This window comes from Macaca mulatta, chromosome 6 (assembly GCF_049350105.2).
Source record: "Macaca mulatta isolate MMU2019108-1 chromosome 6, T2T-MMU8v2.0, whole genome shotgun sequence".
Lineage (NCBI taxonomy): Eukaryota > Metazoa > Chordata > Mammalia > Primates > Cercopithecidae > Macaca > Macaca mulatta.
This window is the reverse complement of record NC_133411.1, coordinates 119,545,790-119,557,386: the sequence shown is the minus strand read 5'-3', so window position 1 is coordinate 119,557,386 and position 11,597 is coordinate 119,545,790. Positions and strand designations below refer to the sequence as shown.

Below are 11,597 nucleotides of genomic sequence, written 5' to 3'. Positions count from 1 at the left end.
CGCCGCGTCTGGGGGATATTCTGACAACCGGAAGTCACGTTAGAAACCCGGAAGTCTTGGGAGCACGTGATTATAGCCTCTTCCGGCAACCATTAGTGGGCACGGTTGCTAGGGAGACACGGCGGTAACCTATAACTTAAAACTTTGTTGTCATTAGGGAATAGGTGGGAATATGGTTGTGGGATTAATGAAACACGGTACCAAAGAGATTCCAGAAAGAGAATTGGTGTAGGAATAGGGCCTACATGGGAGGAGGTCAAAGATGCTTCTTGGAGGGAGCCGATAACCCGCGAGTGGAGCTTACCCGGTGAGATCTCGGCCAGAAATACCTCATGTCACAGCTACGCCCCAGATCTCAGTGTATTCTCACGGGGCTGGTGCCTCACCTGCTCCGAGGAAGCTAGTAAAGGTTGGAGTTGTGGAGGGTTGGTAACCTTCTACCTAGCTTTGTCTCCCGCACTTGCGGTTTTGGATAAAATCTATTGAGAGATATGGTACCGCCCAGTGAGCGCGAAAGTGCTATGGACCACCAGAGCAAGCATTTTAAAAGTTCAGGTGAACGTCGGGGGAGAAGGAAACCCACGTACTCGAATACTGCCCTCGTGGAGTGAGGAATTACGGGTTTTACTTTTCTAAGGCTGTAAAGAAACTAGTTTTCTGTCGTATTTTTCCCGATGTATCTAAATCACTCAGGGTATTGAAATCCCAGTTGTATCTTTCAAAATCGGGACCTCTAATTAAATAACTGAGAAGAGTTCTGTAGAGGGTCCCCTACTACCTGTTTTCATTAGGTCCACGGGCTCTTGGGGCAGGCTCCCTCCTCAGATCTGAGGAAGCCTTCCATGGGTTCATCCTATGTTCCTTCAACTCGATGGACGCCCAGGATTCCTAGAGCTTTTCCAAGAGAACTCTGACGTGCTGTTCTCGACCTTCCAGATGCGAACCTTGATTGAAAGTGATAATCAGCTTTGTTTTGAGCGAAGTGACATTTTTGTTTACAGTTTTATCACTACTTTTATTTTTTGTGGGTATGTAATAAGTGTATATATTTATGGGTTACATGAGATATTTTGATACAGCATGCAATGTGTAATAATAACATTTGGGTAAATGGGATGTCCATCACCTGAAACATTTATCCTTTCTGTTGCAAACAATCCAATTACACTCTTCTTCGTTATTTAAAAATGTACAATTAACATTTTTAAATAACGAAGAAGAGTGTAATTGGAATGTTTGTACAATTAACATTTTTAAATAACGAATTGACATTCTTAAATTTGATTGCGATGCAGCATGGACAAAGGTGTTGAGTCTCTTGACAATACTCAAAGGTGTTGAGTATTACTGGTGTACTAATACCAAATTACTGGATAGTTAATATCAAACATAAAAAATATTTATCTATTCCTTTGGAATGATTGGCTCAAGGATGGTATTGTTTCAGGTCGTAAGCTATTTTTTTTTAAGGAGAAAGGTAAGAAGGTCTAATTATGTCTGTACTTTTAATATAAAAACAGTGGCATCTCAGAATTTCACATCCATATGAGTGGAGAAAGGATGAATTATTGAACGGAGAGCAGCTGGGTAGCCAGTTGAGGGGGAAAGCAAGGCAATAAGAGCCCTACCTCACAGCTTACCCTGAAAGTAAAGCTGCAATATACTGTATTTTTCTTAAATTTTTAAAAATTAAATACTGGAAGAAAATAATATAGGCGAATGCCTTTTTTTTTGAGACAGAGTCTTGCTCTGTGGCCCAGGCTGGAGTGCAGTGGTGTGATCTCGGTTCACTGCAAGTTACACCTCCTGGGTTCACGCCATTCTCCTGCCTCAGCCTCCCGAGTAGCTGGGACTACAGGTGCCCGCCACCACGCCCGGCTAATTTTTTTTTTTTTTTTTTTTTTTTAGTAGAGACGGGGTTTCACCGTGTTAGCCAGGATGGTCTCGATCTCCTGACCTCATGGTCTGCCCGCCTTGGCCTCCCAAAGTGCTGGGATTACAGGTGTGAGCCGCTGCGCCCGGCGAGGTGGATGCCTTTTAAACAGTGAGTTGGAAAGTTTTCTAAGAGTACAGCAAAGTCAAAAGCCATGTAAGAAATCAGTAAAAGACTATAATCAATATGACTGTATAAAATTTAAATTTCTATGTAGTAAATTTTAAAATATATAGTAATTACAATTGAAAGGCAAATCACAAACTAAGAAAAATGACATTTTAACATGGTTTAAACAATGGATTAGTATCTTTAATGTACAAAGAGTTCATACCAATGAATAAAGGCAAATCAGAAATATGAGCAAAGGACATGTAGAGGCAATTCATGCAAAAAAAAAAAGGAAATGTAAATAGATAATATCATATAAAAATGTCCTTTACTAATCGAAAAAAAGGTAAATCTTAACAACAATTGTCTTTCACATATTAAGATGTTTAAAAGGGAAAAATCTTTCCAGGTTAGAAGAAAGTATCTTTCATTAATTTCTGAAGTGATATAAAACATAACTTTCTGATGGACAGCAGTTTGGCACTATGTATCAAAAACTGTAAAAATAACCATATTTTTTGACTCCAAAATCTTAGAAAACAAATATAGGGTTTTTTTTACATGTTTCTGGCATGGATAACATACATATGTTTATGGCATGATTGCTCATAATAGGAAAAAATAAGCAGGAATGCAACTATCAAATAATTATTTTTGATTAATAATTTATTATTAAAAGTATATATCCATAGAGTTGTTTAACCAAAATATATTTATTAAGCACCTATCTCGTGTCAGATACTATTTTAAGCAATGAGGCTAGAGTGATAAATAAGCCAGAAAAAGTGCTTGCATTGTTAGAACTGACATTCTAGTTTAGGGAGACAAATAACAGATAAATACATCCTGTCAAATATAGTGCCATGTCAAATAATGACATAATTATATTAAAAAAGCTTAAGTGAGCAATAAAGAAACCTTTTTTAGAATAAGGAAGTACTCTTTGAAGAAGTGACCTTTGAGCAGAGAACTGAATGAAGTGAGAGAGTGACCCATCTGTGAATATGTGGGAGCCAGGCAGAGCTGAGCAGGAGAAAGGCCCTGATAGCAAACTAGGTAGCCAGTGAGAAAGGGTGAAAGTGATAGGAAATGAGAGCTGAAAGGGGGCTAGGTGCCAGATCTTGCAAAGCCTTGCCAGTGGTGAACAAAATTTAGGTTTTTTGAGAGTAGAGGAGTAATGTGACTATGTTGATATTTTATAGGAATGCACCTGGCTTCTGTATGGGGAAGAGTAAAGGTTTCCACCTACTAAAGGCAAGCAGCTGAGGCAAAAGATAGTAATAATTTCATCTAGAGTGATAGTGTAATGGAGATGAGAAGAGTTCAGAGTGAAGACGTTTATAGATTACATTAGAGATGAATATTAAATGACATGAAAATATGTTCAATTTAAAACATGTACAGTATGATCTTCCTTTTAAAAATATTAACAGATACACAATAGAAGAATATGCTAAAATGATGTTATTATATCTGAGCATGGACTTGCATAGTTTCACTTTTTATTTGATTGCTCTAAAAAACTTAGCTTTTTTTCCTAAGAAGAAAAATTATTTTAGGAAAAAAAATAATAGAGCAAGTTTAGTTATGGGCAGACAGCAATAAAGATCTTTCTATATTACTAAATCTGTTCATATCATTTAATCAGTAGTCTCTAGAGCACTATGAAGCTCTATCATCCTGTATTTCTCCAAAATATTTCTGAAATAATTATGCTGAAATCGTCCAGACTTTATTGCTTCAAACTAGTTTGAGAAACTCATAACACAGGAATTAAAACATGCATTTATAAAGTGGCCAATGCATTTTATGAAAACAACAGAATGTTTGTGTTAGTTTCTATTGTGGCACAATAAATTGCCCCCATAACAAATTGAGCAGCTTAAAACAACATTTAATATCTCATAGTTTCTGTAATTTAAAAATTTCAGAGTGGCTTCACTGGATAGTTCTGTCTTAGGTTTTCCATGAGGTTCTAGTTAAGACTTCTACTTGGGATGCAGTCATTTTAGACTTGACTGGGTTTGATTAGGGCTGGAGGATCCCCTTCTAAGGTCTCTTACTCAGACAGCTGTAGAAAGAATGTCTTTATTTCTTGCTAATTGCTGTTAATGAGGTTTCAATTCCTTGCCACATGAAGTTCATAGAACATCTTGAGTGTCCTTATGATGTAACAACTCGGAGACAGACAGCAAGGAGGAAGCACAATGTCGTTTATGAGCTAATTACACCTCATCACTTCTGCCATGTTCTATTTTTTGGAAGAGGGTCACCAAGTCCAACCCCACACTAAAAGGGGAAGAGGATTTGACTCTATCTTTTGAAGGATTGTCAAACAATAGCATTTATATCATTAAAATGACTAAAATATTAAATCACTATATAACAATTAATGGGTAGAGGATATTATTAGGTGCCAAAACTAATAATGACATTTTTAGCCCAAATATTGACAGAATAAATTTTTTTACTTTTTTCCTTAGTAAATAGATATAAAGGATTAATTTTCCTTGAAAATAATATGATAGAAATACATATAACCTCCCAAAGAGCTTAATACATATTTTCAAAAGTCCAGTCATTATTATTGTTGAGTTGAAATACAAATGAAAACTAGCAGATTGTTTCAACAGTTTTCAAGAGTTGGCACAGAATGCTATGGTCCTACGAAACAAAAGTGCCTGTACAGAGCAAGCAAGTCATTCATTTATATTAACATTGTGATGGAAAATTCTGATGCTAAATAAATTCAGCTCACAGGATAAAATAAAAATTACCTATATTTTTTATTCAATAATTCACTCAGCAACATATATTAAGCATATACTATGTGTAAACCACTGCATTGGGTACTGTGATGCAACTATACACTATTTTATTTATATCTTTTTTAGAGACAGGGCATCACTGTGGTGCCAAGGCTGGTCTTGAACTCCTGGGCTCAAGCAATCTGCTCACCTCAGCCTCCCAAGGTGCTAGGATTACAGGAGTGAACCACTACGCCTTGCCTGGTAAGTATTTTAAAAGGTGAAATTTAGTAATATTTTAAATATTTTACATGTAAAATAACTTGAAATAAGCAATTTAAAAAATATCTTTCCAACAATAGAGGTGTTTTTGTTTTGTTTTGTTTTGTTTTTGTAAAATGATATGATATAACAATCCACTATGGTGCATTTGATCCTGATTACATTGCTAGGGAAGTTAGGCAAAGCACTTTAACATCTAAACACTTAATGGGACACACACAGTAAATGGAAGCAACTGAGAATATTTTAAATTGTGAATTGAGTATAAATTTTCTAAATTGCTGAGTTTATTCTTTTTCTACTTGATAGGCTATGCCATTTATGTTCAGAAGATGGTGATGCCCAAATTATTGGACTCAATTTTTCGTCCCTCTATCATAGTATTATACTGTATGTCCATACCCTTGTCATGGCCTCATGATGGGCAGAGTGGACTTTCCTGCCCTTTGTTTGGGGAGTTGGTAGAGTGATATCCTTGGGCAAAAAGTGTTAGCAGGTGTGACCCGAACAGAGGCTTTGCTCAGTTGGCTTGCCCTCTTGTGCTTCTGCCATAACCATGAGAAGCACCTCCTGAATAACCACTGCCCCTTCACTCTGGGCTCCTGAAGGAGATATTTGGAGCAGACCTGAACCCAGCTGGAAGTCTGGGGACAATCCCAGGTGAACCCAGCCAACATCAGCAAAATCCAGCCAACCTGCATGCAGAGGAGTGAATGAGAAAAGTAAATACTTATATTTTAAACCACTAAGATTATTTTGGCGATAGGTGACCAACATGATGCTTTTGCAGAACTTTAATTGAATTTTATTTCTAAAATGTCCACTATAGGATTAAATACTATCATCACAAACATGTCAAATAACTGTGTAAGAGAAATTTTATCTTTTAGTAAGTTTTAAAATGCTGTGAAAATTAACCCATTGGTACAATAAATAATTTGAGTAAATGCAATATAAATTTCTTAAAATCTTGCTTTATCTTCTTTAACCTCTAGTAGATTTTTATAAGTTGAATGACCATTGTAATATCATTTGACTTTTTAAAAAAGTTTATTTTAGGTTCAAGGGTACATGTGCAGGTTTATTATGTAGCTAAATTTATGTCATAGGGGTTTGTTGTACAGGTTATTTCATCACCCAGGTACTAAGCCTAGTACCCAATAAGTTTTTTTTTTTTCTGATCCTCTCCTCCCACCCTTCACCCTCAAGTAGGCCTTAATGTCTGTTGTTCCCCTCTTTGTGTCTCTGTGTTCTCATCATTTAGCTTCCACTTTTAAGAGAGAACACGTGGTATTTAGTTTTCTGTTCCTGCGTTAGTTTGCTAAGGATAATGGCCTCCAGCTCCATCCATGTTCCTGCAAAGGACATGATCTTGTTCTTTTTTATGGCTGCATAGTACTCCATGGTGTACATGTACCATATTTATGGTCATTGATGGGCATTTAGGTTGATTCCATGCCTTTGCTATTGTGAATAGTGGTGCAATGAACATACATGTGCATGTGTCTTTATTGTAGAATGATTTATATTCCTTTGGTTATATACCCAGTAATGGGATTTCTGGGTCAAATGGTAGTTCTGATTTTAGCTCTTTGAGGAACCACCACACTGCTGTCAACAATGGCTGAACTAATTTATGCTTCCACCCAACAGTGTATAAGAGTTTGTTCCCTTTTCACTGCAAACCTCACCAGCATCTGTTGTTATTATTATTATTTTTTACTTGTTAATAATAGCCATTCTGACTGGCATGAGATGGTATCTCATTGTGGTTTTGATTTGCATTTCTCTGATGATCAGTGATGTTGAGTTTTTTTCATATACATGTATGTCTTCCTTTGAAAAGTTTCTGTTCATGTCCTTTGCCTATTATTCAATGAAATTGTTTGTTGTTTTCATATATATTTGTTTAAGTTCCTTATAGATACTGATATTAGACTTTTGTCAGGTACACAGTTTGCAAATATTTTCTCTCATTCTGTATGTTGTCTGTTTTCTCTATTATTATTTTACCTTTGATTATCTTTCCTTTCTCTTTTTGACAGATAAAAATTTCAGATACTGTTCTATTTATTCCCAATAGCACTTAAAAATACTAATGAAAACTCTAAATATTTGGCAAAATGAAGAGGGGTATCTGATATGGTTTAGTTGTGTCCCCATCCAAATCTCAACTTGAATTGTATCTCCCAGAATTCACACATGTTGTGGGAGGGACCCAGGGGGAGGTAATTGTATCATGGGGGCTGGTGGTTCCCATGCTATTCTCTTGATAGTGAATAAGTCTCACAAAATCTGATGGGTTTATCAGGGGTTTCTGCTTTTTCTTCTGCCTCATTTTTCTCTTGGCACTGTCATGTAAGAAGTGCCTTTTACCTCCTGCCATGATTCTGAGGCCTCCCCAGCCATGTGGAACTGTAAGTCCAATTAAACCACTTTTGTTCCCAGTTTTGGGTATGTCTTTATCAGCAGCATGAAAATGAGCTAATATAGTAAATTGGTACAAACAGAGTAGGATGTTGCTGAAAAGATACCCAAAAATGTGGGAGCGACTTTGGAACTGGGTAATAGGCAGAAGATGGAATAGTTTGGAGGGCTCAGAAGAAGACAGGAAAACATGGGAAAGTTTGGAACTTCTTAGAGACTTGTCAATGGCTTTGACAAAATGTTGATAGTGATATGAACAATAAGGTCCACGCTGAGGTGGTCTCAGATGAAGATGAGGAACTTGTTGGGAACTGGGGCAAAGATGACTCTTGTTATGTTTCAGGAGAGACTAGTGGCATTTTGCCTTTGCCCTAGAGATGTGTGGAACTTTGAACTTGAGAGAGATGATTTAGGGTATCTAGTGGAAGAAATTTCTAGGCAGCAAGGCATTCAAAAGGTGACTTGGGTGTTGTCAAAAGCATTCAATTTTAAAAGGGAAACAGAGCATAAAAGTTCACAAAATTTGCAGCCTGATGATGCAGTAGAAAAGAAAAACCCATTTTTTTTTTTAGGAAAAATTCAAGCTGGCCACAGAAATTTGCACAAGAAGCAAGGAGCTTAATGTTAATCCCCAAGACCATAGGGAAAATGTCTGCAGGCCATGTTGGAGACTTTCACGGATCTCCTCCCATCACAGGCCTACAGGCCTAGGAGGAAAAACTGGTTTTGTGGACTGGCTCCAGGGTCCCTATGCTGTGTGCAGCCTAGGGACTTGGTGTCCTTGTCCCACTGTTCCAGCCATGGCTGAAAGGGGCCAATGTAGAGCTTGGGCTGTGGCTTCAGAGGGTAGAAGCCCAAAGTCTTAGCACTTCCATGTGGTGTTGAGCTTGCAGGTGTGCAGAAGTCAAGAATTGAGGTTTGGCAACCACTGCCTAGATTTCAGAAGATGTATGGAAACACCCGGGTGCCCAGGCTAAAGTTTGCTGCAGGGGTGAGTCCCTCATGGAGAACCCCTGCTAGGGCAATGTGGAAGGGAAAGGTAGGGCAAGAGCCCTACTGGGGTACTGACTATTGGAGCTATGAGAATAGGGCCACCATCCTCCAGACCCTAGAATGGTAGGTCCACCAACAGCTTGCACTGTGCACCTGGAATAGCTGCAGACATTCAATGCCAGCCCATGAAAGCAGCCAGGAGGGAGGCTGTAACCTGCACAGTCACAGGGGTGGAGCTGCCGAAGACCATGACCCGGAGGTGAGACCTGGAATCAAAGGAGATCATTCTGTAGCTTTAAAATTTGACTGCCCCACTGGATTTCAGACTTGCATGGCCCTGTAACCCCTTTGTTTTGGCCAATTTCTCCCATTTGGAATAGCTGTATTTACCCAATACCTGAACCCCCTTTGTATCTAGGAAGTAACTAGCTTGCTTTTGATTTTACAGGCTTATAGGCATAAGGGACTTGTCTTGTCTCAGATGAGACTTTGGACTGTGGACTTTTCAGTTAATGCTGAAATGAGTTAAGATTTTGAGGTACTGTTGGGAAGGCATGATTGGTTTTTAGATGTGAGGAAATGAGATTTGGAGGGGCCAGGGGCAGAATGATCTGGTTTGGCTGTGTCTCCACCCAAATCTCAACTTAAATTTTATCTCCCAGAATTCCCATGTGTTGTGGGAGGGACCCGGGGGAGGTAATTGAATCATGGAGGCCGGTCTTTCTGGTGCTATTCTCATGATGGTGAGTAAGTCTCACAAGATCTTTATCAGGGGTTTCCGCTTTTGCTTCCTCCTCATTTTTCTCTTGCTCCCACCATGTAAGAAGTGCTTTTCACCTCCCACCATGATTCTGAGGCCTCCCCAGCCATGTGGAACTATAAGTCCAATTAAACCTCATTTTGTTCCCAATTTTGGGTATGTATTAGCAGCATGAAAACAAACTAATATGGTATCGAATAGAAATTATTTACAATTAAGTTATACACTACATGGCAAATCTAAATGATATCACATAATATCAAAAATAGTAAGAAATTATCATCTAGAAAGTTGTTAAATTACAAAATCAATATTAATTCTAATGCAACAGTTCAAACTGATAAATATTTTTTCATGGCTGTAGTTTTTTCCTATGATTCACTTTTGATGTCAGATTGTTTTCCCTGGAAAATCAATTCTAATCTAGGAAGGTAATTGCAGTATTATGGACTAATTTGAATCATGGCAGTGAAGATGCTAAGAGCCTTGATTCTAAGCAACTGAAGGACTGAAGCTTAAGGTTTGAGAAATATGATTGAAGAAAATATAATGCATATTTTAAATTGCTTAACTTACTAGTAGTTTCATCTCTTTCCTGACTTTTTAATGAGTACTCACTAAGTAGATTTCTCTAGGTAAAATTTTGATAAGTGCTATGTAAGAGTACTCAGAATGCTAGGGAAACATTGAAGGATGACTTCTAAGTTATCCTGAAAGAGAGAATGGTCATTGTGTTGGAAGGCTTCTAAAATGCAGTGTCTTCCAAGGTGAATGTGTCACTTTGGTTGAAGATAACAGAAACTCAATTTGTTAAACAGGAGATTTATTGACAGGATAATCAGGGTTTATAGAATTGATGGAAGGCTGTAAGATGAGGATTGAAATGGACAGAAAAAAAAATGCTGTTCTAGAGGACCAAGAAGTAGGAGGTACCACAACTGTCTTTTGGCAGGAAAATCTGTAAGGGTGCTGCTGTCTTTGCCCAGGGCACCGTTATTGCTACTTTCATCTTGATATTATTTGCTAAAAATTCAAAATCTTAAACTAGAACACATACTTGGCCAAGCTTCTGTCATATTCCAACACAGAGTTCTGAGAAAATGTGATCTGCCGTTTTTGACTTTTGTAGTGGACGATGAAACACCACTTCCCATTCGTATTACAAGAAGAATTCCCCAGGTAGCATGGAAGGGTGATTGGATTCTCCAGATCCAAAATGTTGACAAATATCTAACACCCAAGTCTTGATACGAGAGTAAGCATTTACCTGGTGTCTGGTATTAGGGAGCAGAGGGTGGTGTGTGTTTGTGTGAGTTTGTGGCAGCAGTTGAGGAGTGAGTGGGCAAGTGTATTTTCAGACAGAGGAAGAGCATGCATGAAGTTATTAAGAAAGGAGAGCTCATGATGTGTTTAGGAAACTTAAAAGATTGCTATGAGAGAACTGTGGAATTTAAAAATATTTTTTAATTGATTACATGGCAGTGGTAAAAGTTTTAAAAATAAAGAAGATTGGGCCGGGCACAGCCTTTAATCCCAGCACTTTGGGAGGCCCAGGTGGGTCAATCACCTGAGGTGGGGAGTTTGAGAGCAGCCAGGCCAACATGGTGAAACCCTGTCTCTACTAAAAATACAAAAATTAGCTGGGCGCGGCGGCAGGCACCTGTAATCCCAGCTACTCGGGAGGCTGAGGCAGGAGAATCGCTTGAACCTAGGAGGTGGAGGTTGCCGTGAGCCGAGATCGCTCCATTGCACTCCAGCCTGGGGGACAAGAGCGAGACTTCATCTAAAAAAAAAAATGAAATAAAATAAAGAAGACTGGTTAAAAAAAAAAAAAAAGCAGAACAAACCTGGGCAAGTAGGCAATAATGTAGTTTTTGAAAGCATAATTATGTCATACTAAGTGGTTAGGATGGTTTTGACATGCTTATTTTCCTAATTGCTAATTAATGGCCATTTCAGGTCTATATATATAAAATAATTTTTTTAAAACGTATTAGATTTGTCATGTCAAAACTTCAATGTAGATGACTAATTAAAGGGAGAAAGGGGAGGTATGACTTTATTATATTTAGTTTTCATATGTGAATTTTCTAAATATTCTTGTCATTTTCTGTAATCATTGTGGGTCTCCTATTAGCTTAATTGTGCTCAACCTCTTTACAATTTTTCCCCACTGAGTTAAAATGGCAAATTTATCATATATAAATTTTATGCTTTTTCTGTAATCTTTCATTCTACTGATATATATATAAATAAAATCAGTAGATACATATAGAAAATCAGTAGATATATATAGAATAAGTAGATATATGTAATATATATATGTATTTGTGAACTCTTCCTT

The 11,597-nt window shown here is 37.8% G+C and overlaps 1 protein-coding gene across 5 annotated transcripts in view; it reads left to right on the top strand.

Moving 5' to 3' along the window:
* The first annotated feature begins 94 nt into the window (after positions 1-94).
* TMEM232 (transmembrane protein 232) overlaps positions 95-11,597 on the top strand; it is a 200,454-nt gene continuing 188,951 nt past the window's right edge. For 2 of the 5 annotated variants that reach the window (XM_078004471.1, XM_078004473.1), the window contains exons 1-3: positions 95-307; positions 937-1,028; positions 4,939-5,055. The gene's annotated coding sequence lies outside the window, so the exon portion shown is untranslated. Of the gene's footprint in view, positions 308-936; positions 1,029-1,908; positions 2,045-4,938; positions 5,056-11,597 lie in introns of those variants that run through there. The other 3 variants (XM_078004472.1, XM_078004474.1, XM_078004470.1) reach the window with 2 other exon arrangements.